At 40.8% G+C, this 27,372-nt stretch overlaps 1 protein-coding gene and 1 non-coding gene across 6 annotated transcripts in view; both read left to right on the forward strand.

Moving 5' to 3' along the window:
• Nucleotides 1-678: 678 nt before the first annotated feature.
• MTUS1 (microtubule associated scaffold protein 1) overlaps nt 679-27,372 on the forward strand; it is a 166,735-nt gene continuing 140,041 nt past the window's right edge. For 2 of the 5 annotated variants that reach the window (XM_072776164.1, XM_072776167.1), the window contains exon 1: nt 679-818. The gene's annotated coding sequence lies outside the window, so the exon portion shown is untranslated. Of the gene's footprint in view, nt 819-1,350; nt 1,494-27,372 lie in introns of those variants that run through there. The other 3 variants (XM_072776163.1, XM_072776171.1, XM_072776165.1) reach the window with 2 other exon arrangements.
• Nucleotides 21,449-21,556, forward strand: LOC140605575 (U6 spliceosomal RNA). Its single transcript, XR_012008214.1, has one exon. It is a non-coding gene; the product is annotated as a U6 spliceosomal RNA (small nuclear RNA).

The raw sequence follows: 27,372 nt of genomic DNA on the forward strand, positions 1-27,372 counted from the left end.
CAGCTGAAAAATGGAGATAATAATCTGACCTATTTACCCTGGGTCTCATTGAGGAAATATTGGGACATTGTAATGTGAAAAGGCTTTGCAACTCTAAATGGCAATACATCTGTTAGTTGATTCCACGTTGCTGGTATAGAAAACTTAGTCAAATACAATATCCTCAGATTAATTCCCTGAAAAAGCTTCTCTTAAAAAGCTTTTAGCAAATTCAAGACGGTTATAATTATCATTCTTTTTTTAAATTTGGGTCTGGGTTGTCTGACAATAGCGAAGCAACATTATTATACATATTATACATCATCTCTCGTAAGCGGAATAGCGTTGAATGAAGGATATATCTACAGAAGAAAACATTTTATGAGTCTAATAGACAGCTATGGATGAAATTCATTCAGCTTAGCAAAGAAGGACTGCCTCTGTGTTTAGAGAAAAGTGGGTCGGACCTCGTTGATCCCCCTAAGTGTTATAGAGTCTTTCCACTTCTTTTTCCAAGATCTTTCAGCTGAAGGCTCATTTCTTTAACCTTTCATAGGCGTTTGCTAGTCAACCTCTTAGTGGTACGAAGATAAAGCAGACCGGGAGTCGGACGCTCTCAAAAGACAGTCAGTGCCTGTTCCTAGCGGCCCTCGGTCGGGATAATTCTGCAACCTCCGGGCTCCCCGCCCCCGCTGCAGTGCCCCGGGGCTCGCTGGAGCCGGAGGCTCGCGGGGACAGCGCGGCGGGCCGGACCGGGAGCCGGAGCAGGAGCCGGAGCCGAGCTCAGCTGCGACCGCCCGCGGGGACGTGAGCGGCCCGGGGACGCGCGGCTCAGCCAGGTGCGCGGGCAGCAGCCGCCGGGCGCCGCGTTGTGCACGTGGCAACAGGTGCAGCGCGGCCCTGGGCTGGCGCCGGGGGGCGGGGGGGGGGGGGGGGGGGCTCGGGGCGCGTCCGCCTGTAGCCCGGGAGCGTGCGGGGCTCGGGGACCCGGACGGGGACGCGGGAGCGCGGGAGGAGCGGCCGAGCCGCGGGGCAGAGCGCGGCGGGAGCTCCCGAACCCGCCTCCCGAGGTGCCGCCGCGCCCTCCGCGGCTCCCTCCCGGGGCTCAGCGCCCCCTCCGCGGCTCCCTCCCGGGGCTCCCCTCCCGGGGCCCAGCGCCCCCTCCGCGCCGCCCGCCTCTGTCTCCAGCAGCGGAGGCGCAGGCTGGGGCCGCTGGGGGGGGGGGGCGGCGGCGGAGCTTTTCTATTTACAAGTTTCCCCGACTCCCCGCCCTGGCTCCACCCCCCGCGGCTCGGGAGGCGGGGAGGCTGGGGCGCCCCGGACTCGGGGTTCCCGCCCGGCCGCTGCAGCCTCCCGGGGCGGGGTGCGGGCCGGGCCGTGCGCGCCCAGGTGCGGACGCCGCGCGCGGGGCGCCTCCGCGGGGGACCCAAGGGCGCCGGGGCGCTCGGGCCAGGGCTCCCCGGGGCTGCGCCTCTGCACGCCCCCCCGCCCCCGAGGAGGAGGAGGAGCTGCGGGTGAGTGCGGGGTCGAGACCCGTCCGGCCGCCGGCGCGCGGCGGGGTGTGGGGCGGGGGCGGAGGGGACGGCGTGAGCGCGGCGCTGCGAGGCGGGCGGCCCCAGCTGGGGGGGCGGGGGGGCTCTCCGGGGCTCGCTGCCTAAGGCGGTCTCGCCGGGTCCGCGCAGCTGGCGCGGCGGGGGCGGATGCGGAGCGCCCCGGAGCTGTCACCTTGAAAGTGACCGGGGCGGGGGGGGGGGGGGGGCTTGCAGCGGAGTTGGCCGGGCTGTGCTGGCAGCTGGAGGCCGCCCGCCACACACGCGCCCCCGGGCCCAGCCGCCCCAGCCTCCTGGCGCTGCGGGTCGCTCGGGCCGGTTCTCAGCATAGGCGCCCAGGGCTGCGGTGGGGCTCCAAGGAGGTTGCCGCAGCTCCCAGGGCCCCCTCGTGCCGTGCCTCCCCCCTTCCTGCAGCTGCCTGGTGCTTTTCTAGCTCTCTAGAAAAATCTACGCCTGAATCCAGTCACCCGATTGACTGCTACGCTGCACTAATTCTTGGACTTGTGGGTTGACTCCCCTTAAATTCTCCTTTTTCAAGACTCACTGCACGTGTGACTAAGTTATTTGTTGACTTTGACTTAGCATGATCTTGGAGTAGGAATGGAGAGATCCTGCCGTAGCCTGCAATCAAGTTTCACCTACTCTGGGAACTACTACTGAGAACTTCGTAGTTTGTGTGCTAAGAAAGGAAATCCAGTGTGTCGTGTTTGAATAAAATCAAAGTCTTATGCCAAACGGTGGTGGGGGTGGGGAAATGACCGGGTTCACGTTTTGCCAGGTGATGGGATTTCAATCATCAGCAAGCTAAATCCTTATCCCTGGGCGTGGAGGGTGGGGTGCAGGTGTTAGGAGGAGAGGGAAGGAGGGGGGACCTTCCAGGAGGGAGGGGAATAAAAAGGAAACAAGGCGCTGCTTCCTGGGAACCTATGACCTCCTTAAGGAGTCTAGATACACCAGAGAGCAGTGTGTGGTTAACCCGAAGAGAAACTGAAGAGTTTGGAAATGCAATAGAGTAGACCAGCTTCTTTTTCAGGGATAATTAGGGCAGGAATTGGACAACTTAAGTTGAAACAATGATGCCTTATTTACATGGTGCTTTGCAATGTGTAAAATGCTTTTATGGACTTTTTTTTTTCCCCTTAAATACAGTATTCCATGAGGAAAGCTATACAAAGAAATGCTTAGAACTACTTATCCTTAAAACAAACTTAGTGGAATGGAGTTTAAATTAATATGTACTATTTATTTAACTTGTGCCAACTTTTCCCTCTTTTAAAAATCAGAATTGTAGAGAAAATAGTGCTTGTAGAAGATCTGCACCTTTTAATTCTGTATCAGTAATACATGATTACAGTTTTGGATTATTTCATAAGGTTATAAAGTTCTAGCTAGATTTCTTTCTCAGTATTTCAGTTATTAGACTGAAGCATTTAGGAAGCATGTCATGTCATTGTCCTCTTCTGTTGGCCTTGTTCTCTGTATGCTTGTTGTATAAAAATGGGTAGATTCAGAAAAAGTAGGAGTTAAATAATTCCACTACCCAAATATCACATTATTTTCTTTGTGCTTGTTAATAGAACATAGTTTTTTTTTTTTTTTTACAGTTATATAGTTTATACAAATAACACTGCTGACTTTTTTCCTGCTTAGCATGAGGGAAAAGTTTCCAGGTCACTACAGTTCTCCAGGAATCTTATTTTAGTGGCTACATAATGTTACATTATAATGAGGTAACAAATTATTTATAAGCTGAATTTTATTTCCAATTATTATTAAATATACACTGTTGCAACAAATATCCCTTATAAAACTTTATCTACAGGGCGTATTTCCTTAGGATGTAGTCTTTGAAATACAGTTTTTGGCTCAAAGATATAGAGGGACCATTTGCTTTGCCAAAAAAAAAAAAAGTCTTACCCAAGTATGATCCCGCCAACACTCTGAGTACCTGTGTTACTATATGCTTGTTAATAAAGGGGGAATCATTCTTAAAAGGAAAAGTAATTTTTACAGCTTTATAAGTAAACAGTGCTTTCTTGATACCTAAATTTCCAGGTTGGTTGGTTTGTTTTGAGAACAGCAGGCACAGGTAGGAGGAATGGCAGAGGGAGATGGAGATGCAGGCAACCTGCTGAGCAGGGAGCCCAATGTAGGGCTCAATCCCAGGACCCCGGGATTAGGGCCTGAGCAGAAGGCAGGTGCTTAATGGACTGATCCACCCAGGTGCCCCTACTAAATTTCCAGTGATTTAATTACAAATCATGAATATCCAGAGAATTTAGTTATTTTTCACTTTTATTCACTTTTTTGAATGTAGTGCCAAATTTCTTCTGCTGGTTTGTTAGTATTTTTCTAGTTATAAGAACTTTTATGGATTAATAATAAAGTTTTGCGTTCTTATTGTAGATTTTTACCCCATAATATCTTGGCCTTTTAAAGACCAATACCATGTATTTATAGTGGTTTTGACTTCGAGATGTTCTATAATGTAGTCAAGTCTGTTGACTTTCTCAACAAAATCAACACTTCTGAATCATAGCTTCAGAATTGGGTGATGATGGCGGGCGATGACTTTTAGGAGAATCTCACCACCTCCCCCCGTCAAATTCTGAGTCAGACTTTTCAAATCCAATAGAACAACCTCCAGGTCCTGGAGTAGAGACTGTTGCAAACCAGATTAGGTTTGTTGATAAGAAATAGTTGTGCATGGTATAGACCATTAGGAATAACATTCTTCAAAATCAGAACAAAGTTTTAAATCCCAGGAAATGTTTCAGATCTGTTGTTCAGTGATTATGTAAATAGTGATTAGGCTCACAAACCATTTTTATTGATTTGTAGGATTCGTTTGTAGTGTTTTGTTAGATTGTACAATCATTACAGTTCATACTAAATTGTTGATGCATCTTTTCTTGATGTCTAGATAATGTATATATTTAAAATTTTTCCCAAGTTTCCAACACTACTCACAGATGAAACTATTTGAAGGTGGGGATAAGCAGCCTGATTTTTCCAAACTTGAGTTACCTTTCCATACTAAAGAAGCTTAAATATATCCTGAGAACTTCTAAAAGCCTTGCTGAACATATTCTCCATCTCTTATAGCCCCCAAAGAAGCCACCAGACCATGTAGGAACCTTGAAGATGAAGCTGGTGTGTGTTGTGTTTGAGGGCGTGTAAAAAAAAAAAAAAAAAATGAGCCCAAACTATCTCTGGAGGCAGGTGAGCCTCCTAGGAGATGACTGCTACTTGCCTGGCAGGGACCTGGGCAGCGGTGGTTTTGGCCTTTGGAGAAGTAAGGAGTGACTGAGGATGCGTGATCCTATGCTGCAGGAAAAGAATTAGGTCATATGGGGTAGGACTTCACCGGCTTGAAATTTTTTTTTTTCCAGAAAACCCTGCTTTTACCAGGGTTTCCCCATACTTTGGGAAATCTGTTATAACCAGTAGCTGAGTTCAATTGGCAACTACTTCTAAAGATGTATTTTTCTCAATCGGTTTATACAAGATATCTCTGATTTTTTTTTTTTTTAAGAAATGATAGCAATATTATTTGAAATCAGCAGTTCTTACTCTTCTGTGTGGGCAGTTATCCATGATATTAATGCATGACTTTTTTCTTACTCAGGATGAAAAGACTTTTACAGTTGAGGGTGACGTATTTGGGGGTTAATCTTTACTGTGTAGATAAATACAATAAAACTTCATTCCCATATACCATAAGGTATTTTGCGATTTACGTAAACAATATACATCAGGGTAATCACAATCAAGGAAGAGAGGGTTTGCTCAACAAATAGAGAATAATAAGATTGACTCTAGAGGTGTTAGGTAAATAGCTTTCAATCACTTCAGAATTCCATTTTTGGAATCTTTGATTCCAAAACAACTTTATGTATTAAAGCTGGTAGATTTTCTGTAGCCTGCAGTTGAAGCCCGATATTGAAGAGAAAATACTTAAACTGTACTCGCATCTTGTTAATAGGCTTATTCCTAAACTTAGTGTTCTGTGTACGTATTACTTGCATGAGTAAAAGTAAGAAAAATCATACAACCCTCCATTCTCACATAGAAGTTTTATTTCATTTTGAAGTTGTAAAACTAAGTAGATTTAAAGTCACTTAAAAGTTCTTTTGAGGAGACCTGTTTACTTTTTAGTAGGCTTGATTCCATTCATTTTGAGCAGTAAAAGAAGATCACATGCAGGTCATAAGCTTCTCAGACTAGCTGCAAAGGGCAAAATGGTTGCTGGGAAATTACTTCCAGGTAATGTGAATTTTGCCTGAAATTGTAATGATTTCATGTTTCAGTAAGAGTTCAGCTCCACTTAAGCTGAAGAGCAGATCTGGCCAGCTTCCCACCATGTGCACACAGCAAGAGAAAGAGCAGACTGGGAAGAAAACAGACTGAGGAGACCCCAGTCTTAGAGACCCCAGTCTTAGAGGCAAGATGCCATGGAAAGAGGGGTTTAAAACCATCAAATTCCTTATTTTCACTCTTCTACATTCTTATAAGTATTTGTACCTTGTCAATTTATACTTACACTGAATGCAAAGAAAATTGGTGCTTATGTTCGTGGGCTAATCAACCATGATTCAGCTGATCTTCTATGATTAAAACATTCCAGGACATGTGTGTCCTGAATTGGCATTGAGAAAGCAGTTCTTGAGAAGAGTAGGAAGGAGATGTGTAAAAATATATTCTGTTTAAATAAGCGTAGAGCTTATATAATGTCTGTGGCTGTGTTCCTTATGTCTTGACTGTTGAGTTGTTTAGCTTTATACTTTTTTTGCATTGGAAAAACTTGGTAATATTTAACTTGGGGATTATTTACATATATACCAGTATTGAAGAAAATGTCACTATTTCTTTATTTCAGGTGAGTGGTTCATACATGTTTAGAAGTATTCAGCGACAAATGAAAAATTCTCTTAAGTTTATCTCTGTTTTCATGATTATTAACAATAATATCAAGTTAAAACTGCATGTTCTTTTAAAACCTAGCTCACTTGGCTAGCTGCATGGAACAAAAATAGAAGCCTTTATAGATACAGGTCACATAAGAGCTGACATTGAAACATGGGCCCCCTCCTTCTCCCAGCCTTTGTGTCAAGTCAATTGAGCTATATTTACCAGAATACTACCAGTTAAATCACCTCATGCTATAAAAATCCTGTTCTTTAGTTATATAATAAATTACTATACTATAGGCCTCTTATCTAGGCAAGTTATGGAATTGAATCATATGTGCATATTTCTACTAACCTAATTGTCATGTGAGCCAGGGTTTCAGAATTCCTACTTGTTGGTGAAAAAGTCCAAAGAATTGGAGAAATGAGAAGTGGGTTAAAAAGGGTAAATTTTTACACTTGCAAGAAAAATACACTTGTTTTATTAGATCTTCAATCTAGACTCCATGGATATAATGCAGTCATTTATGGAGAGTGTATAGTTAGGATTATGTTTTCACATTAAATGGTAAATGGCATGAGTGAGAATCCTTACTGTTAGAATTTGAAGTTTGCTAAGTCTCAGGCCATGTATTGAGCACTACCTGTGGGCAAACACGGCAAGGTAGAAGGGCACAGATGTGGAAAAAACTTTGGCTCTAGTTTTCAAAGGAGTCAGCAGAAAAGTCCCCAGAGTGAGGTTTTGGAAATGTTACTGTTGAGGGTCCTAGAAATATCCCTCCCAGATCCTGAACATTGTGCCCTATGTTGGAAACTCTACCTGCTACTTTTACTAAACTTTGGTAAAGCTAAGGCAGTTTTGACACTTTTGGTTATCTAAAGACTCTTAATCTGGTGTGTGTGTGTGTGTGTGTGTTTTAAGATTTGTTTATTCGTGAGAGACACACAGAGAGAGCCAGAGACACAGGCAGAGGGAGAAGCAGGCTCCATGCAGGGAACCCAATGTGGGACTCCGGACTCGATCCTAGGACCCTGGGATCATTGCCTGAGCCCAAGGCAGATGCTTAACCAGAGAGCTACCCAAGTGCCCCTCAAGACTCTTAGTCCTTAATCAGGAATCAGGATTACTCCTAGAATTGTCGAGAAGCAGGATACTTAGCAGTGTAGTCTAGTTTCACCTGCTTGCTCTGGACAATCTTTTCAGTGACCTCTTCCAACATAATTTTGTTAAAACTTGTAAGCTTCTTGAGGATAGGGTCTGAACCTTATGATGTCGGGGTACATTTGCAGTTTTATAATTATTTGTACCAGATGTAGCCTGGGGTAAATCCTCTAGAGCACTAATGGCATAGGAATTTGAGATTCTTTCCTCCAACAGCCACAGCTCCTCGAAGGTCTTTTTTAAGCCAGACACAATAGTTTACTTTTCTAGACTCCTTCCTCTTTGTCCTGTCCCTCGCACTCTTCCCCTCACCCTCTAGGGGAGACAGCGAGAGCAGAGAGAGGTGGCTCGCCCTGCCTCCTTCTGAAAGCCTGTGCCTTTAGGCGTTAGGGTAACATGAGCTGGAAGGTGTGAGGTTCGTATTCCTTCGGAGTTATAATTCTGTTTTATTACCAAGTGCCATTCTCAAAACATCTGGCAAGCCCGTGTGCAAATACTTGAGCTGAATTAATTCCACTTGTGCTAATTTATTATAGTCTCCATTTGTGCAGTCCCAAGTTGACAGCTTCTCAGACTTGGGCTGTTTCTTGTTTAGAGAAATATGTACTTACATTTTAAAGAGTAATTCAGATGAAGTTTCAGTCTAGAATTCTTCTTTCTCTCATTGCATTTAATAAGATTTGTTTCAAGAGTTTTTTTCGCCTTTCTGTAAAACTTCTTTATGGCCCACAAGACTTCCTGGTTATTGAATTTGATTCTGTACTTTTAAGAGTTGACTTTTTGTTTAATGCTTAAAAAGTCTTGATGGTGCTTTATGGAGATGCTAATTGCAACTCTGCAAAGGAATTTACTAATACATTTTAATTCCAATATAAGAGGGGAGTGGGTTTAGTCAATAAAATGGGAATGGGCATAGGAAGAGTCCTGCATTTCTCTTTTCATAAAAAAAGTTGAAATGGTTTTATATTGCAGGTATGACTGTTAGGTTACAAAATGGTTGTATCTTGTTACGCCGAACACTTAAAATTTGAAACCTTAAATATATGTAACCAAAGGAAAACGATTTTCTACTTAGTTTAATTATTAGCCTCCAGGGCAGGGTATTGCCTTTTCCTCCCCCTCCTTTCTCTTGCTTTTATTAAGATTGGAATAATAGAAGAGGTATTTCATCATTTTGGCTAGATCTTGTTCACCCTAATATCCAGTGTGAAACCTTGGAGACCTACTTTGTTAATAGAATTGGAAAAAGTGTTACTGGCATCCAGTACATTCGGTATTGGATTATAATGGAGAGTACACAGACTTCAAAATATGACCAATTTGGACTCATGTCTGAGCTCTTCTGTGTTAGCCATGTGGGTTTGGCAAGTTACTTTCCTCTTTTGCACCCTTTCCCCCTCATCATGACAGTGGGGGTAATACCCATTGCTTGGGGTTATCACACTACAGTGCCAAATATATGGCACCTTTTCTGATTTAATTTCTCAGTTGAATTTTGAGAGAATGGTTGCTTAGGCCTGCTTGTGCTCTCTGCTGGGAATTAAATTCCGGGCACAGGAGCCTGATAACTTTTCCTCTTGCTTAAAAAGAACTGGTTTATACCAGTAGTGATTGAGAATATTTATTTTTGGACTCCAGCTTTGTTACCTTTTGGTTTTCTTTGGAGTTCTAGTTTAGGGGATTGCTGATATTTGGTTATATTTGAGCTGTAGTTTTTAAAAATCGAAATAGAGATGAAAATCCCAAAGTGCCTGTGTGTGTGTGTGACACACACAAATATGATTAAAATTAAAGTGAAATAATAACTCTGGTTTGGGAGAGTACCTTATAAGTTTGACATTAAGGACCTTTAAATTTATTTAGCACAGCAACATTTGAAGTAGACGGTATAGGTTATGAGAGGTCTGTTTTATTACAGGAGAAGATTGACTGGAACTACTTGGATAAATGTTTTATATTACGATGAGTCAGTTATAGAACCAGGATCAGGACCTGCGTCTTCTCTCCTGGTCTATTCTGTACTTCCGGTAGAATACTGATATTTGACTACTTTTAATGCCATAAGAAGTAATCACTGTTGCTAGGATTTTCTTTATATAGGTGCTGAAGTGGGATCAAAAGCGTCACTGGTTTGAGTATGTGACATTTCAGTTGACATTGGTTGGAATTAGGGCTTGTTATTTTTCCACTAACTACAGAACATAAAACAGAATGTTAAATCCTGTAACCAACTAAGATTTGTAGCACAAATGGAAAATTGATAGTTCTATAATATTTTGCGGCTTTTACACCACTTCAAAGAGAACCAGATAAAATTCTAACAGTCATCTGAATCATTAGATTGTGTACAATAATACATTGTAAAATGTACCCATTTTACAGATAGCAGCCCAGGGTCATGTATGTTGAATAGGGATTAATACTTGTTTTTGTGAAACACTTTTTTCTATAGAAATACTGAATCCTATTTCCTTATTTTAAGCTACATGGGGGCAGGTAATTCTTGGGCAGATGGAGTTAATCCCAGGTAGAAATTTAACTAGGAGGTGAGGCCTGGTGTCATCAGAACGGGGAAGAGAATGTCTCATAAAACCAGTTACATCCTGAGTATCAGTCATGGTTTTTAGCCCTAAAGGTCAATAGTTCTGTGTTACCAAAATGACTTCTATGGAATGTATGGTGTTAGGACTTGACAAGTAGGTCTCTTTAGGGAGGTTGGCTCTTTCTTCCTTGGGGCTGACCCTATGAGTTTGATGTACTTACACTGATCCGTTAAAGAACTCTTATTTGCCAATGGAAAGCCTAACATAGGTAATCATTTTCCAAGTAAAAGGTACAGGAAGTTGATGTTTAATAAAGGTTGGGAGATAGTGTGAAGTGCCAACTTGCATAACCACACGCACACATGCTGACATTTTTCAACTGGTCTTGGCAGGATTCAGATGGAAAATTATTTCCTTTTAGCCAAGTGGACTCTGAGGAGATGCGGCAACTGTCTGAATGATTCTAAACAAGGAGCTGCTCATAGGCATTTAACGCTTTCAGGCAAAAGAATTCATTTTAGCTTAAAACTCTGTCCTGCATACTGTGTCTAGCCCCATTTCCCTACAAAAGCTGTGCTACCTTTTGAGGAATTCCTTTACATAACTGTGTACAACTTGGAAACAGAAGAATGCAGAGTCTTCACGTCAAGTTATATCTTTAGCCAAACTGTACAGTCCCTGGCAGTGGTCCTTGACAGGCATTGTGTGTAAGTGATGCTATGGTTTTAGTGGTTTACTTTTAGAGGGACAGCCAGCCCCTTCTATATGGGCTCTGTGGCATCCTGGAATGTGGTTTTACTGTTTATGACTCTCCTGCTTCTTAATGATTCTCGTGAAAAAGCTTACTTTGTGATGGAATTCATGTCGACCGTATGATGTAATCTCTTCAGGAGGAAGAATTTAATTTTGTTCACCTCTCTGTCAGGAGTACTTAGAATAGTGCTTCTGTTAAGGCACTTAATATTTTAGTGTCTCAGTGGTCTCTTGATTTGAGACTGTAGGTGCCTGGCATGTGGTCCTCAATTGCTTTTCAAGATGATTTCCAGTCTGGGGCTATAGTGCCCTATAGGGTCCTGGACAAAGCCTCCTCTTCTAGGAGGGTTTAGGTGAACGTGTATTGGAGCTAACAGTAAAATGAAAAACTGGAGAAGTAAAGCAGGTCTCATTTCCACAAGATCAGACAAATATGGTAGTTCATGTAGTCAACATGCAAGATTTTCAAGAGGGTCAGAAGGATTAGTTGAAAAGTAGATTATAGAACAAGAACGGGGGGGCGGGGGGGGGGAGACCTCTGTAGGTTCCAGAATGGGTTAATGGATATGTTTGGGAATCTGTGCCATTGTTTACTGGCCACATGATCTGTGAAAAAAATTTTGATTGATATAAAATTAAGTATCACACAATGTACCTAGGTCTTGACAGATAATCTCCCATGTGAGCAATGGTCATACCAGTTGAGATCTAGAACATGTACATCCCTCCCCACCCAGAAAGTTGCCTTGACTGAATGACCAAGTTGCTAAGTCATGGTGCTAAAGTGAAGGTAGTTAATAAAGCTGTAATAATAACAACAAGGTTGTTGACAGTATAACAGTAGCAACTAACAATTGTACTTGTTAGGAAGTTTCCAGAAATTTCATTTCACCCCTAAAACAACTCTAAGGAATGGATTGTTACTGTTGCATCAGTTTTTAAGGAGGAGGAAAATGAGGCCAAGGTTATTTTTGGCTTGGCCAAGCAAGACAGGTAGCCCAGTAACTGAGCACATGAGGGAGCCCTCCATGTCTAGGCAGTTTACAGAGCTGGGGCTGTGGCTAGCAAATGTTAACCTTATTAGCTGTGGAAAGGAAGGTGGGTAGAGACCAAGAATACACATTTGAACTGGGTTTTAATGTCCATTGTTACTTATTAACTATGTTCCTTGGGCAAGATCTCCCACTTCTGGAAAGATCTATAAAGGGGAAGAGGCGTAGGAAGGAGGTAACTGTCATGGAGCCTGTCTGTTATGGGGCTGTCACCTGGGAGGACAACTGTGAAAGCACTTTGTGGACTTTGAAGGGCTGTGGGCTGGCATCCTTACTTCTGTGGAAGAATTCACTGCCTGCTTGCCCATCCTAGCCTCACATATTTCATAGACTGCGGGCGGACAGGGAGGAATGACAGTGTGTCACAGAGATGGTCCCCACTTGACAGTCTTGATGGGCCGAACAGTGTGTTTACTCAGCTTTTTCTCTCACAGGTCTCTCTGACATTCAAAGCCTTAGTGTTTCCGCTATTATGTCAGCCAACCTCTACAATATTTTAAGTATCCTTAGTTGGCAAAATTAAAACCCGACTTTCTCATGTTGTCTCTCCAGATTTTGGGAGGGAAAATGTTACTAGTTGGTAAAATCTGAAAGGCTCAGAAACACTCTCCTGCCTGTTCTTACCCCCCAGTCCAAGCTTCGTCTTCAGGGAGCTACACTCATTCTCTCCTTGTCCACACCAGTGGAATCCATCCTTTGGGTTCCCTAATGCTGAGTTCCACCTCTACTTTTGCAGCTTTTGTAGTTACTTACTTGTACTTTCTTGTGTTAAGTATTGGCTCTTTGAAGGCTCCTTAAACACGTGGACTGTTTTGACCATTGTCTCCCTACCACAGCAGCTGGCATGTGGTAGGCAAGTCATCAGTATTTGTTGAATGAATGAACATTCTTCTAGCAAAAGTCACTTTATATCAGGAGTATGGAAATGGGCACGGTGGTGCATGAAGTGACTGACTCCCCACTTAACTTCTCTGGGACTGCTCTAGTCCTGTTGTAGGGGATTCCTCTTTTTGTAGCTAATTGGAGGTTCTGAATATTTTTAAAAAAATACTGAAACATTATCTGCTGCTTGAAAGTCTTTATTATTAAGAAAATAATTATAAGAAAATCGGTGAGGTTTGGATAGCTAACTATAACATCTGGCATTTATGTAATGGTAGGAATAGAATTTTTCTAAATTGTAAATGTGGATTAAGTTAAATCACACATTTTAGGTATAAAAGCTAATTTAGAAAGTTCTTATCCCAAATGAGAGATGTTATTTTGTTTAATGTCTGATTAAAATACTTTATACAGGGGTTAGAATCCTTTAGAGAAAGGCATGAGTAGATCCTGAAATTCTTCATTTAAAAATAAAAATCAGACTGTTGAATTCCACAAATATCATTTGAGTGAGCATGGGTACAAGGGTACAACCTTTTTCCTCCCATTTCTAAGTTTGAATCTTCTTGCATACATCTCTTCCTTTAAACTCTGGGCCAGCCAGTCATGCCATCAGGGCCCATACACCTGTGAAATAAGAGCAGTGTTCCTGAGTTTGGTAAGTTTGAGATTTCTTGACCATACCTGAGCCACAGATTGCTGTTAAGGATGGAATCCTATTACTGAATTGTTTCTTTTGAGAATTTATTGCTGAGGGTAGTTACTTAGGAGCTTCTGTTTTGATTGACTTTTATGTGCCATTGATACTAAAGGCTATTGCAGTCAGGCTATCATAATTGGTAGCCAGACTTGGACCCTTCTCATGAACCTAAAGATTTTGCATTAAACACATTAGCTTTAGAAATATAAAGCCAAAAAAAGCTCAATATGTGAGTTTCCAAATTTTTCTATAGCACAACCATATGCATATTCCATGTCTTTTAAAAAAATTATACCATCTATCCCTCCAAATCTGTTGAGGACAGACTCTAAGATCCCATAGGCTCCCTCTTCCTACTCTCCCTTCTGAGAAATAAATTTTAAAAAAATTAGCTAATTTTGGAGCAGTGGGATTTTTGTTCTGCTAATGAGGGTAAGGGAGGGGACTTGGCTGGGTTTCTTGCTTCCTGAGGTCCATGCTATACTTCTTTGTTCTCCTGGCACACTGCCACATTCAGCAATCCTTCATCCCCAGAATGGATGGAGAAAGGACATCGGAGCAGAGGTGTGCTCATCTTTAGGGCCAGAGACTCCCAATGAGCAGATGTCACAGCCAGAACCAATGAGTAAATCTTCTTTACTCATTGGTTCAAGCTTGTCCTTTCAAATACAAAACCCAGTGTGTGTTATCCTTAACATTTTCATGAGGTCTTCATTTGATGGTATCAGGAGAAATCTGGAGAACAAGCATTTTTGATGCTGTCAACCTATGGGTTCAGAAAAGATGCACAGTTCTTTACAAAATCCAAGATGGGGGATGAGTGAAAGAGATGAATTTTGATGTCATATGATATCCTTGGAGGAAAGGTATAAAATGAAATATATACATGTAGTTTACCCTATTCTTTCAGATGTGCTCTCCCTTGAAATTTCAGTTACCAAATATTCAAACCTAGTTTGAGGTTCTTCTTCATTTTAGTAGTGAGCTGGAAAAACCAACAAAACGCTTAACTTGAAATTTGTGTTACTATAGTTGTCTTTAATAGAGGTGTAGCAGTGATGGTGTAGAGTTTTAACATCAGATATATTTAGTGTTTCTGGTAGGCCTGTACCAATTATAGATGTTATAGTATGTGGTTATATTTATAAATAGCACAAGGAGATACTTAACTTTTATTATACCATCTTGGTATATTATTCCTTTTTTTTTTTTTTTTGAAAGGTAACTAAAATTTTCTTTGATTATTTTTATCAAGATGTACCTCTTTCCAGGGTTAATAAATCCAAAATTTCAGTGTTGCTACTGTATGATGTTTTGGGGAAAAAATAAATCTCAAAACCAAATTGCTTTAAATTTTTTAGCACATGGGTTAAAACTTTCAGAAAAGTAGAAAATCTCAGCTTTGGTGTTTGGTTGGTTGTTTTTTGCCTGATGAAATTATGGATACCATGGATTGCATGTCTGGAATGGGAGCCCAGCCTTGATTGGGCCAAGTGAGGGTGGTGGGTGGGTTGGGCTGTAAAGATCATGACCCTGCTATGCTTGGGAGGTCATTCTCCTTTGTAGCCTTTGGGAGATTCTTGTAGTGGAGTGTTGTTAATCCTACTGGGACTTGCCTGGCTCCTGAAGGATTTCTCTCTGCTTCATGATTACCTAGGGCCAAGTTAGGAATCAGAGAGGGGCCGCTGGCCTAAAAATAGTCACAGTTTGGGAGGAGGGCCTGAATGGCACAGCGCCACTGTTCCCTTCCTGCTGCCAGAAGATGATGCCATAAGGAGAGCGTCAAATGGGAAGAGTGTGTGTGTGTCTGTGTGTGTGTGTGTGTGTGTTTGAAGACAGGTGTGAAAAATGTAGAAGAGAGTGAATGTTTTCTTCCTGGCTTCTGTAGAGGAAGATAAAATGTTTTTAGAGATTGACTTTCAAAAAGCTTTAGAAGTAGTAAAAGCAAATATGGGAGGCTGTTCTTTTTATGAGACTGGGCTTAGTGGGATATATTTCTAGATGTTTCTAATTTGTAAGAAAACATTTTGTATTTAATGTTGGTCACAGATTGTTGAGGAATGGAAACAGTGATGTGCCTTGTTTCCTAAAGTGCTTGAGAACACAGAGTGAAGCATTGTTTGAAAACTTGAAGATGACAGGTCATTTAAACAGACATTTTTTTTCTGATTCAAGTGTAGTTGACATACATTAGTATACTAGTTTCAGATGTACAACAGTGATTCAACCTTTTTGTATTATGAAGCAATCACAATAAATCTAGCTAACATCTATCACTATATAAAATTTTTGCAACATTAACTATATTACCTATTGTATTCCATGTCTTATTTTATAACTAGAAGTTTGTTCCTTTTAACCCTTCTGCCCATTTTGCCCATCTCCCTGCCTTGCTTCCTTGTAGCACCCACTAGTTCTCCATATTTGATTCTGTTTCAGTTACCTTTGTTTTTGTTTTTTAGGTTAACACATTTATTGTGAAGTTACGATATTGTCTTAGTATGGCTTATTTCACTTGATATAATACCCTCTAGGTCCATCTGTATTGTCACAAAGGGCAAGATTTCATCTTTTTTATGGCTAAGTACTATTCCATTGTATATACCCCATATCCTCTTTATCCGTTCATCTACTAGCGGACACTTAGGTTGCTTCATATCTATTGTAAATATGCTGCAGTAAACATAGGGGTGCATATATCTTTTCAAATTGGTGTTTTTTTCTTTGGATAAATAGCCAGAAGTGGAATTGTTGGACCATATGATAGTTCTCATTTCAATTTTTTGAGGAACCTCCCTACTGTTTTCTATAGTGGCTGTACTGGTTGTATTCCCACTAACAGTACAGGATTCCCTTTTCTTTACATCCTTACCAACACTTGTTATATCTTCTTGATACTAGTTATTCTAACAGATGTGAGGTGATACCTTGTGGTGTTGGTTTGTATTTCCCTAATGATTATTGATGTTGAGCATCTTTGTATGTGTCTGTTGGCCTTCTATGTGTCTTCTTTGGAAAAATCCCTATTCAAATCCTCTGCCCATTTTAAAATCAGTTTGCTCTTCCAGTGCTGAGTGATAAGAGTTCTTTATATATTTTGGATATTAATCCCTTATTGGCTATATCATTGCCATTCAATAGGTTGTCTTTTCAGTTCGTTGATGGTTTCTCCTGCTGTGGCCCCACTTATTTTTGTTTTTGTTGCCCTTGTCTAAGAGACAGATCCAAAAAAAAACATTGCTAAGGCTTTTGTCAAAGAGATTATGTTTATGTTTTCTTCTAGGATTTTTATGGTTTTGGGTCTTATGTTTATGTGTGTAATCTATTTTGAGCTTATTTTTATGTATGGTGTAAGAAAGTGGTCCAGTTTCATTCTTTCAGTTGTCCAGTTTTCCCAGCACCATTTTGAAGACTTTGCCCACTTGTATGTCCTTGCCTTTTTTGTCATAGATTAACCATACAAGTGTACATTTATTTCTGAACACATTCTGTTCCACTGTTCCATGTGTTTTTTTGGTACCAATACCATACTGTTTTGATTACCATAGCTTTGTAGTACAAAGAACATGTGGTATTATATGTTAATATAATAGAAATCTGGGCACCTTATGCCTTCAGCTTTGTTGTTCTTTCTCAAAATTGCTTTCGCTATTTGGGTTCTTTTGTAATATAAATTTTAGGATTATTCTACTCTGGGAAAAATGGCTATTAGTATTTTGATAGGGATTGCATTGAATCTGTGGCTTTGCTTTGGGTAGTATGGACATTTTATTAATATTAATTCTTTCAAGCCCAAGCATGGCATAGATTTCCATCTATTTGTGTCAACTTCTATTTCTTTTATCAGTGTCTTATTTCAGAGTAGAAGTTTTTCACCTCCTTGATTACATTTACTCCTAGGTATTTTGTTCTTTTTTATGCAGTGGTGGACCTATACATTTTATTTATTTATTTAAGATTTTATTTATTTCTTCATGAGACACACACACAGAGATAGAGGCAGAGACACAGGCAGAGGGAGAAGCGGGCTCCATGCAGGGAGCCCAATATGGGACTTGATCCTGGGACTCCAGGATCATGCCTTGGGCTGAAGGTGGTGCTAAACTGCTGAGCCACCCAGTCTGTCTGGACCTGTACATTTTGAACTAAAGTTTCTGGGAAGATTGTTTTACTTACTAACACTTTAGATACCTTTGGTACACATTTTATGTTGAAGCCCTATTGGTTAGAAGAAATTTCTGTCTGAAAGTGATAGACAATCTCTTTCAAATGGTGGCTGTTTTCTGATTGAGTATAATAGATTCAAAACTTTAGTATTTATTTTCCAGTATCCTTTTCTATTTAAGGTGAAACAAGATTACTTCAGAAATTTAAAATATCTGTGATCAAAAGACCAAGAGCTTTGTTTTCCCTCCCAGCCTTCAGGGTGACTGGGAGATCTGATGAGATAAGAAGTAGAGAGTATTTTGTTTGAACACATTGATTTAGGGATGGATGGTTATTGATTTTTTTTTTTTTAAGATTTTATTAATTTATTCATGAGAGACACAGAGAGAGAGGGAGGGAGGCAGAGACACAGGCAGAGGGAGAAGCAGGCTCCATGCAGGGAGCCCAACGTGGGACTCGATCCTAGGTCTCCAGGATCAGGCCCTGGACTGAAGGCAACACTAAACCGCTGAGCCATCCGGGCTTCCCGATTTTTTTTTTTTTTTTTTTTTTTTAATTAAAGGGATCCTTTCACTGCATCTGAGTGTTGATTATTAAGTTTAAGCAATATTCTCTGATTTAGGGGTAGCAGAAGGACTGGACTCACTTGACTTTGAAGATATTTCTTACTATCTTCAGTGCAAAGGCTAATGTGTTGCTAACTTCTATATGAGTGGGTCTATATTTTTTGCATCATGAGGGCCCACAGAGGGCTTTGAGAGGGGATTTCCAATGAGCTGAATTAAAATGCAGAGAGCTCATTCTGATTGCTTTGTGGATAATGTACTGTAAGGAGGCAAGAGGCTAATGATTTACTTAGGCCTTCAGGAGAGGGAGATGGGTGTCTTGGACCTGGAGTAATAGGGAAGGTGAGAAATAGTTGCATTTGGAATGTGGTGCCTATTTGGGTTGCTCACAAGTTTAAGAGGGGAAAGAAAGGAATCAAGGCTGACTGCTAGTTATTTGGCATGGTCAGCTTGGGCTCGTAGAGATGTCTTTTATTGCGAATAAGGAACACTGGGGCAAGAAAGAATTTATGTGAGTCTAGAAGCCCGAAGTTCTTTTAGATGCAGGAAGTTTGAGATGCCTGTTAGATAGGCAGGTGCAAATGTTGGGTTAACAGTTGAGTCTTCAAATCTGGAGCTTTGGGGAAAGATCCGGGCAATGAAATGCTTGTGGGGCTTGCCATCAAACAGAATGTTTTAAAACAAGATGATGATGAGTGTAGCATGAGAAGGGGAGTAAGGAAAAAAAAAAGGGGGGGAGGAGTAAGGGGCTGAGCCATGAATTACTCCCAACGTTAGGAGGTTGGTCAGAGAAGTCAGCAGAGGACTTGGCTAAGGAGCAGCCTGTGAGTTGAGGAGGTAAAGGGAGAGGAGTGCCTCTGAAGCCAAGTAAAGGCGGTGTCTTGGAACTTGAACCCTATAGTGTGAAGAGTTTGTTTATCAGACAAAGGACACTTCTGTTCACTTTTTTGGTAAGTAAATGTATGTTTAGTGATTATTTAGAATCTTGATAAGTTTGAGGAAACCATGGCAAAGTCAGCCAAAATTAAAACAAGTGCAGTACCTCTCTTGAAAATACCAGAACAGGAGATTTAATTACCCTTAGGCAGTCTCCTTTCAGGGAACTGTATGCATTCTATTAATCACTATTGAAATCTCAACAGTGGATGCAGGAACCATAATATTCTTTGAGGGCCCCCCAAATCCACAACATTTTTAAATATCTGGCTGCTGGCCATAGTGCTGTTTTGAGAGCTTTGTTTGCTTACCTAGGAAACCTCATTCTGCATTATATCGAAATATTAAAATATAACCACTTCGTATATTTAAACAGTTGAGTTGCTATTCAGTTGTTATTAACTGTTAATATAATAGAAATCTTTCCATTCTTTTCGTCTTCCCTGTTACTTATTCCTCAGCTCTCAGCTAAACATCTGATTTGTTCTGAGACTTTCAACCTATAATAGCAACCAGAAAAGCCTGTGCTTTTTTCTTCACTGACTAAAATTTTTTTTTTTTATTTATTTATTTATGATAGTCACACAGAGAGAGAGAGAGAGGCAGAGAGAGAGGCAGAGACACAGGCAGAGGGAAAAGCAGGCTCCATGCAGGGAGCCCGACGTGGGATTCGATCCCGGGTCTCCAGGATCGCGCCCTGGGCCAAAGGCAGGCGCCAAACCACTGCGCCACCCAGGGATCCCCACTGACTAAAATTTTTGTTTGTATAGTTGTTTTGTTTATTTTGTTCACTCTGTAGTAACCCCTAGAAGAGTGTTGGGCACATGTGGGCACCTGATAAATTTGAATGCCATCCAGTATTAGAAAAGAGGTGCTTCAGTAGCTTTGGTTTGGTTTCCAAGCTCAGTGTCTCTATCTTTAAGTCAGATTGGCTGAGGTATCATTTAATCATGGCAAAAAATTTAGGTGGATAGTTCATTGAACTTCAGCAAATATCATCAGCCACAATAAAATTAGAAATTTCCATCATGCAGTTTCTTTCTGTCCTTTTCAGCCTGTTCCTTGACTCCAAGGCAAATACTAATCTGTCTTTATGGTTTTGCCCTTCCAGATATTCTGCAAGAGCAGTACATGCCTTTTGTGTCTGACATCTTTCACTTAGAGTGCTATCTCAAGCACTTAGGCTGTTGTATAATGATCTACCTTTTGATTGACAAGTGGTATTTTGTTGTATGGATGTACTTCCATTTTTCTTTTTCAGCCACCACTGATGGACATTTACATTTTCTAGTTTTTGGTGATTTATTAGCTTTTTATTCCTGGTTTTAATTAGTAGATAGGAAATTAAAACAGCATCAGTGACCCATAGCCACATACCCCTCTTCATGTCTGTTTTCATTTTCCCATGTTTTTTTCTATGTGTTTTGCATGGCTATCATCCTAAAACACACTAACCTTTTTCCTAGTTCTATAAATTGCATAGTTTCAAAATGGTTGCATTTCACAGAGTTACTATAACTTTCTAGTCAGTTCCTTGGTGAAACTCAGATTGTTCCTAAGCCGTCACAGCTGTAGCAAATGTGCTAACATCTGAAGTTTTCCTATGATAAATTCTTGGCAACAGTTTAAGACTCTTAAAGTAATAGAAATCAATTCAAGCTACCTACCAGGGCAAAAAAAAAAAAAAAAAAAAAAAAAATGGGTAGGGGTCAAAAGGGTATGAAATATTTCTCAGAAGTTAGTGTCCAGAAAGTTGTCAGGTCATTAATTCTTTCTCATTGTTCCTATCTGCTTCTCTTGGGACTCTGGTAGCATTCTCTCTGCAGAGACTTAGTTCACCTGATTCTGGGTGCATGGCACTACTCTGTAGTGCTGGGATTTATGGTTTCCAGTTCCCAGGACTTGTGCAGATCCACTGTGCCTAACTCGCTATTTCAAATCCAAATGCCGGGGGAGAGGCAGCCTGACCCATTTGAGGTAGTTGTTCATAGCAGGACCATTCACTGTTGTGCGTGTAGTGGAGCCCACCTCAGTGAGTAAAAAGGCGATATTCTTAGAGAAAAGGGGTGGCTATAAACTAAGCCCACACTCAGAGATTCCCATTTAAGTAAGATTGCACAAAATCCATTTTATCTGACTGCTAAGTTGCTTTTCAAAAGGGTAGTTACAGTATGATCTTAGGGGGGAGTTGGGAGGGTTATATAGATCTATTTTTTATGTTCGTATTTAGATATTAACAATCATTTAGGTACCTGTTTCAGCAGTTCACATGCTAAGATTGGAACAATATAAAGAAAGAGTCTCATGGTTCCTTCCCAAGGATGACACACAACTTCACGAAGCGCTCTGTATTCTTAAGTCCTGGGGCTGTAACGTCCAGCATAGTGACTATAACGAATAATACTGTATTGCAACATTTAAAAGTTGCTTAGAGAATAGTTCTTAAAAGTTCCCATCCCAAGGAGAAAAAAAGAGTTGTTTGCCTCTTCTTGGGTTTGATCCGTCCCCTACGAACGATGTTTAATGGATAGCTAAGAAAATCTGATTTGTTAGCATTTATTGAATGCTTGCTTTATGTTAAGCATTGTGTCTGAGACTTCTGTAAATACAGGAAGTTTATCAGACAGCTTTTATTCTTGGAACCATGCAATCAAGTGTAGATTTTTGTTTAACACAGGAGGCGTTCATTACTAAGTGGGCCTGGAGTGGAAATGGTGGAAATGTTTCCTATACAGGTAATCGTGTCAGTCTTTGTCTGGAAATAATAACAACATGGTGCTAAGTGGTTTGGAGGGCCCAGTAGGAACCTAAGCGCTTTAACTATGGAATGCTTGCCTAGAAGCCAGTTCCTAAGTTGTGACACATTGTTGGGTTAAGTGTCTTATGCTTGCTTTGAGTTTCAGGCCCTAGCTGGTGTCCCCTAGGCTGGCCAGGCTGCTTTACCTGGAGTCTGCTGGACTCACCTGGGGACTATTGGCCATGGGTCCCACTGGTTGTCCCAGTGCTACCTCCTTAATTTTAAACAACTTCATCTAAAAACCTTTGTCAGCAAATGCATTCTGGTTGCTCTCATAATCTTACCCTTCTCTAAAATCCTTTTTTAAATGATTTTTTTTGTTGATCTAGGAGAATCTAAATGAAGATTTTAATGATGAAATGTGCCAAGTTAAAGTATCTGTGTGTATAAGTGGATTTTTTTCTATGTGATGGTCTAACTCAGCTTTTCCTTGGCAGCTGTGTAGTGCCACAATGGTCAGCATGATGACGCATGCTATAGCGTAGACCCTTCCCTCTGTGGGTTTAGTATTTCAGATACCAGATAGTCATGAGGCAGCTCAAAATTCTAAGATACGTAATATTGTGTGTTTTTTCTCCTATCCGTAGACTGGGAAAGTTGCGGTTGCAGTGAAGTTATGCTATTAGCTCTGGCTCTTTTAGTTTATGGTTTGCTTTTGGTTTATTTGTGGTAAAATATACATAACATAAAATTTACCATTTTAACTATTTTTAAGTATACAGATCAGTGGTATTAACTGAATTTATAATGTTGTGTAACCATCACCACTGCCTAGTTCCAGAATTTTCCATCAATGCAAACAGAAACTTTGAGCTCATTAAAGAATAATTTTCCATTCAACTTTCCCACCAGCCCCTGGTAACCACTGTCTGTATGAATTTGCCTATTTTGGTACCTCCTGTAAGAAGACTTCTACCGTATTTGTCCCTTTGGTCTGGTTTATTTTATTTAGCATGTTTTCAGAGTTCATCTATTTGTAGCATGAGTCAGAATTTTGTTCCTTTTAATGACTGAGTAATATTCATTGTATTTATGCACCACATCTTGTTTATCTACTCACCTACTTATCTAGTCATGTGTTGATGGACACTTGGGCTGCTTTTACTTTGTGGTTATTATGAATAATACTGCTGTGAACATGGGAATGCAAATATCTGTTCAAGCCCCTGCTTTCGGTCCTCTTGGGTACATACCTAGGAGTGGAATACCAGATTGTATGGTAGTTCGATATTTAACTTTTTGAGGAGCCACCAGATTGTTTTCCACAGCTGCTATGTCATTTTACATTCTGACTATGAATTTGAGAGGGTTGCAGTTTCTTCACATCCTCACAACATTTTGATAATAGCCATGCTAATGGGTGTGAAATGGTATCGCATGGTTTTGATTTGCCTTTCCCAGAAGACTTCTGATGTTGAGCATCTTTTCATGCACTTATTGGTCATTTGTACATGTGCTTAAGGGTAATGTCTCATCAAGCCCTTTATTTCCCACGCAGTGTTAACCTTTTGAATTAAATTTTCTGTTCCTTGGTTTCACTTCACGATCCTATATATTAGTTTTCTTATGTATGAAGAAAGTTGGATTCAAAATTCAGAGGGGAAAGTTTTCTGTTTTGGTGAAAGATGTCTTTTTTAAAAAAATGTCATTTTTTAAACATTTATTTATTGGAGAGAGTGTGTGTATGTGCCCAAGTTAGGGAGAGGGGTAGAGGGAGAGAGAATCCCAAGCAGACTCCCCACTGAGAGTGGAGCCCAACATAGGGCTTGATCTCAGGGTCCTGAGATCAGACCTGAGCTGGGACTAAGAGTTGGCTGCTTAACCAACTGTGCCACCCAGGCACTCTTGACAGATTTTAGCTTTTGAAGCAAAACTTTCTCTTTTTTTTTTCCTTTGCCCCCCACTCCCCTTCCTCTACTCTCTTCTGACTTCTGAGACTGCAGATGATGGCCACTGGAGTCACGTAATAGAGCAGCTGCTTCCGTTCTCTTCTCGGTGAGAACTGTGTTTCCGCATTGACACCATGACCTAACTGCTGTTCTGCTCCTTGGTCTTTATACAGCTGTTAAGTGCTAGGTGGGTCTTTCTTACATTATGGATTCAATGTGCTTTAGTTTGGGAACTAGCCCTGGAACCTAATCATCATTAATAGCATCTCTCTAGGAAAATGAATTTAAGCTAGAATACATTTCCAAATAAGCTTTGGAGGATTACTTGTAAGTTGGGGACTGCCTATCCCAGCAGTATAGCTCAAGGGTGTGTGATGAGGTGCCTGGGATTTGGAGGATGAGTATGTGCAGGGGCTGCGGAGTGGGTCAGACCATGGGCTTTGGAATGAGTAGATTTATATTGGAGCCCCACTTCCCTGTTGTGTGCTTTGCACCTAAGTTTCCGTCTTGGAGATGGTACTGTTGCTCCATGTGTATGTAGATACGGTGTCTGAATGTGGGTTGACTCCAACCAAAGTGATGAGGGAGATGTGAGAGTTTTTCCTCAAAGTCCCTGCAGCATTTTTGTGCTATTCGAATTGCAGCATCTTACCTAAGCTTTCCTTTGTGCAGAGAGGCCACTGCTGCAAGCACTGGGTCTTCTGACTTGCTTCCAGCGTCTTCAGAGCACCTCTAGGCATCTTCAGAGCACCTCCAGGCCGTCTGTGATAACCGGTGTCGGCTGAACCCTTGAAGACCCTTCCCCCGCCACCGCACCTGGGCTTGTGGTCTGTGGCATCATAAAACATTTTCAAAGTTTGGTGCAGAGATGTTAATTTCCAGTGGTGATTAATTCAGTATTACTTTTGCTTTGGGGATGGTTTCAAGTCTTTGTTTTATTGCATAACTTTTTTCTCTTGGATCCTCACTAGCATGTCAGGAAATAGATAAGTTTCTCAACACAAGTTAACTTTTTAAAAAATATTTATTCATGAGAGACAGAGAGGCAGAGACATAGGCAGAGGGAGAAGCAGGCTCACTTCAGGGAGCCCGATGCATGACTCGATCCCAGGACCCCTGGATCACGACCTGAGCCAAAGGCAGATGCTCAACCACTGAGCCACCCAAGCACCCCCAAGTTAACTTTTCAAATCAAGTAGGAGAAAGGAAGGAAAGTTCTGAGTGTGTGTTGCACGTGCCTAGGAAACTAGAAGAATGATTTAGTTTATAGTAGGGGGTTTGTCTTTCTTAGGAACACATTTTTGGAGGTTGAATCTTCTTGATTCTCTTACGTGGATTAATTTGTCTTGTCCTATAATCTTCAGAGTTCTCATGCCACTACTTTTTCAAAGACCTATGTTGATTTTTTTTTTTCCTTCTACTCTATCCCGTTGATTATTTGTGCTGATGAACAAGTAGTTGTGCAGTTTCAGGAATTGGAAGAACTGCTCTGTTTCTTTACTCCATTGAGTAATCTGAAATGTTTTCATGCCTAGATCATCTTTATCATTGAGAGATACTGGGTTGCAAAAATGTGGAACATAGGGTGTTTAGATGGGGGCCTAGGTTCTCTTTGTAGAAAAATGTAATCTGTTTTGAGACCCAGTAGAGGACTGAATGTCCTGGCTGCTTATCTTAATTGGCATCAATGATGGTAGCCACAGTGCTTCCCTGGTATGACATTAATGCAGATGAAGCTGGCCTCAGGACCAGATAGTTTTGTCTCCGTGGACGCACATGGCAGTCATAATTATGAATCACTTTATCTCCTTTGTGGTGTAGTCAGTGAGAGATAAAGAACAAGAGGGGTTTGGGTTTAGGTAATACAAGTGAAATATTTACTCCTGTTTACGTCTGTAGCTTTGGGACACAGTCTATGCAATGTGTTACATTAGTGTAGGTTGTCTTTGGTCATTATTTGTTTTTTTAGCAAGTTGTTTTCTGTAGATTTGTCTCTAGTTCGTGCAGATTTTCCTTTTAGTGTATTTGATCTCACTGTAGGATTAGTCTGTAACTTAATGCCATTTCCTTTAACATAGTTGAATGCATAGTGTTTAAAGAGATAAAAATTTGCTTATATCTGAATAGCACCATTAAAGAGCAGCTAGAAATAAGGGTTCTGATCCCAGTCCTGTCTCCAAGCAGCTGTATGAACTCAGAAGCCCTCAGGGCTACTACACTTCACAATTCTAAGAACACTTACCATCCTCTTCAAATGGTACTCCTGTGTTTCTTTTCCCTAGAATGTGGTGTGAATGGTGACCCCTGGAGTAAGGCAACAGGCACTACTAAAAATCATAATTTACACTATAGACCACCGTTTTCTCACATACAGAATAAGGTTGGGTAAAATGAACTCAAGTGCTCTGAGCGCCGGAAGATGCATCCATCATCACTGTTAACCTCTCCCAGGAGAATTGTAAAATTAGTTTTGTTACCAAAAATCTTGTTATAGTTCCAGAAAATTGATGTAATCATTAACAATAGCATTTCTCTAGGAAAATGATTTTGAGTTAGGATAAATTTCCAAATGAACTTTGAGAAATCACCTACTTCTACACTGCACTCTGCCCCTGCCAGAGCAGAGCTCAGGATGGTGTGTGATGTGTGTGGGGCTGGAGGAGACCTGCATGTGCAGGCTCTGGGGCATGGGGCAGAGTATAGGCTTCAGCACCACCAAGTTTGCACCCGAGTCCCACTGTTAGAGCTCGTGTGTAGACTGCCTGCTTGCAAGATTTCTCGGCATGGTTTTCAGGAACTGAATTAGACAATCTGTTGTTGGAATTTAAAAGGCATTTATTTTAGGGCCTATATTGATTCTTGGGTGAAGTCACAGCTTTAGTGACACTACTTATTCATAATGAAAAAGAGTGGTTTTACTGGTTCAAGGTTCTGATTAAATGATCTCAATCTTCTGATCTCAGTTTCTACCAAAGAAATGCTGATCAATCAAAGTACAATCTGTAAAGAGTGGGTTTTATTCCATTGGAGCATAAATATTTTTAATACTTTGGTATTTCAATAAGATTCTCAAGATCATAAATATTTAAATAATTATGAGGCAAATTTTACAAAGGTCCCTTACACATAAATCGCTTGGTAATCTGTGAGCATTCAGAATTCCCTGAGTTTAAAGGCTATGAAAATCATAAGAGTTTTTAATATAGGAAATAGTATTCCTGCACTGGTAGGAAATGAGAAATCAAATTGTACATAGATTAATAAAGATTATACTTTAAATCTGAATTCCTGTTGTGATGTAGATACATACTTAGTGGGTTTCCTTCAAAACTTTTTTAAGTCACTGGAATATTCTGGGTTCCTTAATTAAGAAGCAGTCACCCAGCAACAGTGAATGCTAATTTAATCTGACAAGCAAAAGTCCCTCCTATTTGCAGAGATGTTCCAGATAGACCAGTAAGTTGCTTGTTGTACAGAACTTTGCGT

The sequence above is a fragment of the Canis lupus genome, chromosome 15 (assembly GCF_048164855.1).
Source record: "Canis lupus baileyi chromosome 15, mCanLup2.hap1, whole genome shotgun sequence".
NCBI classification, from domain to species: Eukaryota; Metazoa; Chordata; class Mammalia; order Carnivora; family Canidae; genus Canis; species Canis lupus.